Raw genomic sequence first — 7,718 nt, forward strand, 5'->3', positions numbered from 1 at the left:
GCATCGTTGGCGGGTGGTCCTGGCAGGGCGGGGGCAGCTGGTGCCCATGGGAACCCGGCGCTGCCCTCAGGGCCGTGGGGCTTCACGGGTGACCGGGCTCGTCATCCCTATTCAGCCCAGCTCCCCAGGCACAATAACCAGCAGCCGCACTCCCATCACACAGGGCCTCCCCCTTCTCCCCGCTTTTATCATCCTTCATATCTCTGCGATGACAGGACTGAAAGGGCTTCTGATGGGAAATGTGCTTCGAATTAGCATATTTCCCCCTGCGTACAATGGAGGCATTAAGCTGCTGCAGTTTTCAAAGTCCAAACAAAAGCAGCCCAGGCTGTTTTTAGCAGCGCTGTTTGAAGTTTTATTCCTCCTCTCCTTCCCGAATTGCAAGCATACTTGACAAATTTTCGCTCTTTCTGAAGAGAAGGCAGCACGACCGATAAAAATCTTTATAGCAAATTATATTATTTGATACATTTCAGAATTTAAAAAGGGGGAAAACAAAAGCCACTCTTCTGATGTGGCAAAGAGCAACATCATGTCTGTGCAGCATCTCCACTGAACCTCAGGCTCGGGGTCCACCCCCTGGTGAGCTTGTCTGGCTGCCTCCAGCACTTAAATCGACCCAGTCATCGAGGGGTTTGGAACTCAAATACATCCACAGTAACCCAATATGTAGAGGGTCCTGCACCCATATGGTTTGGTTTTCCCCCTGTACCAGGGGCACACTGCTGAAAAAAATAGTTTTCAATGAAACTACACTGCTGTGCTGGCCTGTGCCCCCGCTCCTCAACCCCAGGGATTACCCTTTGGTTTAGCCTGAGGGTTATGAACAGGAGAGCTGAACCTCAGGAGTACAACCTTTACGGAATGGCTTCAAATTAGAAAGAGAACAGCTCTTTACCAAGGAAAGGAGGGCAGGAGGAAGGAGATGGAGATGACATGAGTTCAACACACGGAGGGGAGGAAGAAAAAGCACTCCCATATCAAAACATCTTTGGGCAACATCTGCTAGACCAAATCTACCTCAGCTCAGCATGTTGGTCTATAATTGCTTATTAGCAGAGCTGGACCATTAGGAAGCCAGTTTGTGGCTTTCTTGGTAACAAGGCATATCTGCCTTCCTCCTTTGTTAAACAGAATTTTCTCCGAGAGGAAGGCATAAGATTACATAGTCAAAATATTTCTCAGAGCAAAGGTTTGGTGGTTTGGAGGTTGCTGGTCTTTTTCTTCTTCTTCCCCCTTCCAAGCTTTCCAGGGTATTTATGTAATCTTCTATATGCGGCACAGCTAAGAACAAAAATCACGCTCCTTAACAACATGAGATTACAGCAGAAAAGCAGCATGCCAATGAGATCTCAGGCAGTCAGCTTCCAAGTGAGGTGGATATAAAAACTGCTCAGAAAAAAAAGCCTGGGATGCAGCCTGCAGAACGAGTCTTGTAGGAGAAATGTCTGCTTTGTTCAGACTCTTCTGTTCAGTTTGGGGAATTTTTCCTGAGGATCAGGACCCACCTCCTCCACTCCTTGATTTCTTTAGCAGCAATGCTTGAATACTCGACAGCCTCTGCCGTGCTCGAGCACTTTTCTCTCCACCATCCACTTTCACCCTGCCACGTGCCAAGCAGCCCACGCAGCGCCGTGCTCTCTCCCGCAGGCTGCCAGCCCAGAGTGGCTTCTGCAGATCTGCATTACCTGGCAGGAGAAGCACTTCACTTCCTGATTTCCACCAGAACCCAAGGGTTCCTGGCATTGATGGGGTGTCCATATGGCAACGCCGCTGCCAGTGACTGAGGTCTAACCGTAGACGCATTCCTCCCTCCGGCAGATGTTCTCACACCCTTCTCATCAAAATGTCCTCTGCTGCATCAAGCGCCTACAGCCCAAGGGTCCGTCCGCTAATGACTCACATTCTCCTCTGATGCACCAGCTCAGGCAGTAAACAAGCCAACTGTCCCCATCTCCATCCCCGAAAGCTTTTCCATAGTCTCCAACAGCCAAACACGTCCGCTTTAACAATGTTTGCTGTGCTTGGGGCCACACACAACCGGACGGCGACTTTCTGACCAAAGGGGGCTAAAGGAATCTGTCTGGAGAGCACTATGCATTATTCGGCAGTATTTCTCAACCACCACCCGTAAATTGCCTGTAAAGGCTGGACATGCATTTTCCCATGCTTTGAGGCACTTCACAACTTTGTACCAAAATAGTAGACATTTCCACGTTACCACAAAAAGGTCTTACATCAAAGCAAAAGGAGGAAGGGCTTACGATGCCTTTCATAAGTCTTCACTCAGTCATTAACAGATGGGTGAGAGTAATAAAGCAGTCTAGTCAGGAGACAGAGGAACTGAAGATGAAAATAAAGATTCGTTTTCTCAGTCATACTAGGATGAGCAGAACTTCATTTTGTAAGCGCTCTTTCTGAGATGAGTTCTTTGGAAGAGCTTGGCACAAAAATTGAACTAAAACAGATTTCGGCTCCATTTACAAACGGAGATACTTGTACCACCACAGTTGTCATAGGTCACAAAAAGGTAGTAGTATTGGGCTTGTGTGGCAAGGTTTTGGTAGCATGGGAGCTACAGGCGTGGCTTGTGTGAGAAGCTGCTAAAAGCTTCACCTAGGTCCAACAGAGCCAATGCCAGTCAGCTCCAAGATGGACCTGCCGCTGGCTAAGACTGAGCTCATCAGTGATGGTGGTAGCGCCTCTGTGATAACATATTTAAGAAGGGAGAAAAAAACCCCACACAACAGCAACTGCAGCTTTAGACAAGAGTGAAAGTAACAGAGTGAGATAAACTCTGCAGACATTAAGGTCAGTGAAGAAAGGAGTGAAGGATGTGCTCCATGAAAACAGAGCAGCAATTCGCCTGGGTCGTGGTGAAGACCATGGTGAGGCAGGCTGTGTCCCTGCAGTCTTTGGAGGTGATGGGGGTGTAGATGTCTACCTGAAGCCCATGTAGGATCCCCCACCAGAGCAGGCAGATGCCCAAAGGATGCTGTGACCCCACGTGAAGTCCATGCTGGAGGAGGCTCCTGGCAGGACCTGTGGACCCGTGGAGAGAGAAGACCACACTGGAGCAAGTTTGCTGGCAGGACTTGTGACCCCATGGGGGACCCACGTTGGAGCAGTCTGTTCCTGAAGGACTGCACCCCATGGAAAGGACTTACACGAGAGCAGTTCATGAAGAACTGCAGCCTGTGGGAAGGACTCATGTCAGAGAAGTTCTCGGAGAACTGTCTCCCATGGGAGGGACCCCATGCTGGGGCAAGAGAAGAGTGTGAGGAGTCCTCCCATCAAGAAGGAAGGAGCGGCAGAGACAGCATGTGATGAACTGACCACAATGCCCATTCTCTGTCCTTCTGTGCTGCTGAAGGGTGACCTGGAGAAATCAGGAGTGAAGTTAAGCCCAGGAACAAGGGAGAGGTGGGGAGAAGGTGTTTTAAGATTTAGTTTCTCACTACCCTACTCTGATTCGATTGGTAATAATTTTTTTTTCCCTAAGCTGAGTTTGTTTTGCCTGTAACGGTAATTGCTGAGTGATCTCCCCTGTCAATTCACGAGCCTTTCACTATATTTCCCCACCCTTGTCCAGGTGAGGAAAGGGAATGATAGAAGGAATGATAGGCTTTGGTGGGCCCTGGTGTCCAGTCAGGGTAAAACCACCACAGGCAGTAAGAGAAATAACCGCTTAAAAGGTCCAGTAAACTCAGCAATGAGATTTTAGGTTTCTTGGGGATGGGATCTATCAATAGAAACTTTGGTTAAAATAATCTCAGAACTGTGAACTCAGATCAGGAAGAGAAGGCTGAGAAAAAAAGCTCTCCACTGATTAGGAGATATCAAGCCTTACCTGTGGAATTTCTCTTCAGGACGGTTGGAGTGTAGAAAAGAAAGAAAGTGAAAGAAGTCAAAGCAGGGTGAAGCATTGCCTTTCATGTTGCCAATGCCCCAAAAGGGACATGATCACAGTACTTTACCAATCCAGAAAATATTCTCAAATTCCAGTTATTCTTCGGATTCACTGGATTCAGACCAACGATGAATACACAGCACATGCTGCCATCCGCTGTGGCATTCTGGCACAGGGCAGCACCCTACCAACAATGGCACCACTCTTCCTTTCAAAAAGCCCCAGAAAGAGCGCTCTGTATTCTCATGTGATGAGACAGGCTTTTACAACTCGGATCACTACAGGGTATTGAACCCTGGCAGTATTCCTACCGAAGGTTCACTTGCTTCTTCTTAGACCTTAACAGGTAAGCTAAAATAAAACCATTACATTCACTTTGGCATCATGAGTCACTACGCTGCTGAAACAAAACTGTCTTCTCACCTCCACATTGAGTAAGTGCTATTAACTTTCCCAAGTATCCCTCCTACTGCTATTTTCTTCTGTGCAAGTGAACAACGTAGAAGTATCTCAGAACATGCTTCACGCTTCAGCTTCCAGTGAGAAGAGAAAGCCACAGAAAACATTCAGGACATACTATGCCTGCTCCTGCAGGCAGAAATAGTTTCTGGCCTTCTATATTAATCTCATGAAAAAACCCAAACATCAAAACTACCAGTGCTCAAGCAGAGACTGATTTGCTATGAAGTGGGACAAGTCCCCCATGTCTCCTTTCCTGTCCTTGTAACTCAGTCTAACAAAAGTGACTTCCTGGATCATTCACTACTTTTCTAAACACTGCCCTGACATGAGGTCTCCTCAGGATATGGTAGAAATTTGCCGGGTAAGAGGAGAAGGAAGTGCTTCCCCACATTTCACCCTAACGCATCCTACCTCATTCTAGTTGAAGGGCAGTGCCTGGATGGAGCCCATCATTCACAGCACTCAAGTTTCCCACAGGGGTCCTTTATGGTCCCAGGTGTGCTGCACGAGCTGGGGTCCCAAACTGGGGAGGAATATTCTGTGTTCTGCTACAGAGGGGCTTCCTCACAGAGTTGTACCTCTGAAGTGTAACAACGCCCAAAACGCTCAAGTGCCTGCATACTTCTAAACATACAAACCCTTCCCTCCACCAAAGCCAGGCTCCTCTCCCCTTTCTACTTGCAATATAGTATCATCACAAATGTTGACAAAATTCCATCTCTCTCCTAAACACTTCAAAGAGAAAAATACCCCTAAACAATTAATCCAAGAGATAGCAACCAAACACGTGAGATGCCCTATAGAAGTCTAATATCATTTTCCCACAGTTCTGAATTTTCTGACATAGTGTTAGACATGCTGGTCCATCCTGATGATTATTGTTTGAGATTTTTCCTCAGGGCACAAAGTACCTACCAGCAATACACAGAGGGCCCGCACTTTACACCCCTACAAACTGAAGCACTGTTATGAACATGGCGTGCAAATAAGCCCTGTGCAACCCAACAACAACAACAAAAAAATCGCACTCCCTAAAGCTGAGCTGATATTCAGAATTGCAACAGAGAAGGAAGACATAAAAGCAGCTATTTCCATCCTAAAATATTTGTGATTTCTACTACACAACTCATCTTCTTCTTTCCAAAAAGTCTTTGCTTCTCAGTGCCGCTATAACTCCTAAATTTAGATACATGGGGTAAGAATTTCTATTCCTCCACAGTAAGCACTATAGAAGGAACTTCTGCCTCCATTTCTCCATTGGAGCACATTTCAGCCTGAATTTAACCTTTCTTCACTATACAGAATAGTTGATGTGCATGCAGATGAATGAGATGAGAAGGGAAAGTATGTTTTTCCTTGTAAACATGACATTACAAAGTAATGTTGGGAAACAAAGCACCTAAACTGAGTAGACTGTCCTTTTGTGTTTGCTGAGATACTTCACAAATGTAGGACAGGTGTATTATCTTTTTTAATGCACAAACTAGGCCAGGAAATTTGCTTTCACAAACACTAAAATCACTTTATTGATCTTTCACAGTATGTGCCTAGATTTCCAGATGGACTCCAAGCTACAGGGGTCAATTAGATACAACAGATATCTTTAAACATACCAAATTATATGAACAAAAAAAGTTAACAAATAAAATAGGTTACCATTCATGTGTGCCACATCTTTCAGGAGCAAGAAAGCTACTTTCAAGTTATCCTCAAGGAACATTTCAGTAACACTTCTCTGAATTTTTAGCTAAGCTATTTCTTTCTTTCATGTGTTATTTTTGAAACTTTATAAAAGTTTCCCAAACTGTTCATGCTAATTAGATTCTAATCCAATTCACCAGATGTGGGCAGTCATCAGCAGTCTTCAGATGAAGGATTTGTGGTTTAAAAAAATACTGAATTTGCTTCAGTTCCTCCTTGGCAAGGGAGTGCTCTTTAACACACTGCTCTAACCAAGTACCAGCCAGGGACTGAAGCGAGCACCACAGGTTACCTTTCTACCTGATACCAACCTTCTCCTCTCAACAGGTTTTGTATCATTTACCGTTTCTAAACGTTTGTGCCTAAATGCAACATCAAAAGCATGAACTGTTTTAAGCCACAACAGCAGTATTCTCTTACCAATGTATCTGACAATGTTCCTTTTTAGAGAGGATTTCATGGAGTCAGAGACAAATGGAAATGCCATTTTAATAGTGAAATGGTTAAGACTCTTACTGCACCCAGGAAATATCCCTGCAGCAGGGGCGATAACTAGCAACTGTGACACTAAACACTGGCACCTAATACATACTCATTGGCGTCCTTCTGGAATTCTGCTCCTTTTAATAAGTTTTGGGGTTTTGCCTTCAAAATAGCTATGATTTGCTAATACATGATATGCCTTAAACCCTCTCTGACAAGCCCTACTGACACAGCCATATTTTTCCCACTTGGATTTGCACATTGTTTGAATGCACGCCTTGTCAGCCTCCTCTGCCTCCACCTCTCCTTTTCTACATTATGCGCAGTGCCCATTTGTTTCAGATTATAAAAAGCACTAGTGGATTCTGAAGCCACTAAAAAGAAGTAACCGGCATATGGGATCTGTGGGAAATTTGATCCGGCAAGCAAAATGAGACTCAACTTTAGAAGTAACTGATAAATAGGAGAGAAGTTTCAATATTATTACTACAGGATGGGTTGCCTTTTCCTTTTAAAGTCATACAGAAGAACTGTGGCCACTGCCCTTGCAGAAAACTGCAAGAAACCTGGGTGGGTTTTTTTTAAGAGTGAAGCAGATGGTCCTGGCTTCAAATATAGAAGACCTTCCTACACAAAACAGAGGTGCTGGCACACGATGCGTGGGTAGAAAGATTTTTCTGGGTGCTCTCTCAGGGATCTGTGCACCCAAGAGGTGAAATAGCAGGAAAACAGATAAAGGGGCGGGGAGGGGGGGGAGAAAAACAAAGAGAGCAGAAAGAAGAACCAAAGCAGCAGGATCAGAAGGCATGGTGACACCATGTTTGTGACAAAGGAAAAAGCAAAAAATGCCAAGGCTTTCTGAGCAGATGGGGTGTGCAAGTGTACCTTTACATGGTGATTCAGATTACCACACGGATCACTCTTTCTGAAGGACTAAAGAGGACTTGAGATGGCAAGCAAAGTAATCCCTTCAGATGCAGGAGATGGTGGAGCTCTGTCAGACTCCAGCCACCTCCCACACCAGTGGCAAAGCAGCGCCCCGAGTCCTTTAAGCAGGCAGGGTTGTGCCAAACCCATGCCGGGTCTCACCCCGTGACTGGACCGCTCCAGGAACCCAAACCGGAGACTCTCCCATCCCAGCAGCAGCCACCGGCAGGTGCCC

Source organism: Apaloderma vittatum, unplaced genomic scaffold (assembly GCF_000703405.1).
Source record: "Apaloderma vittatum isolate BGI_N311 unplaced genomic scaffold, ASM70340v1 scaffold3416, whole genome shotgun sequence".
Lineage (NCBI taxonomy): Eukaryota > Metazoa > Chordata > Aves > Trogoniformes > Trogonidae > Apaloderma > Apaloderma vittatum.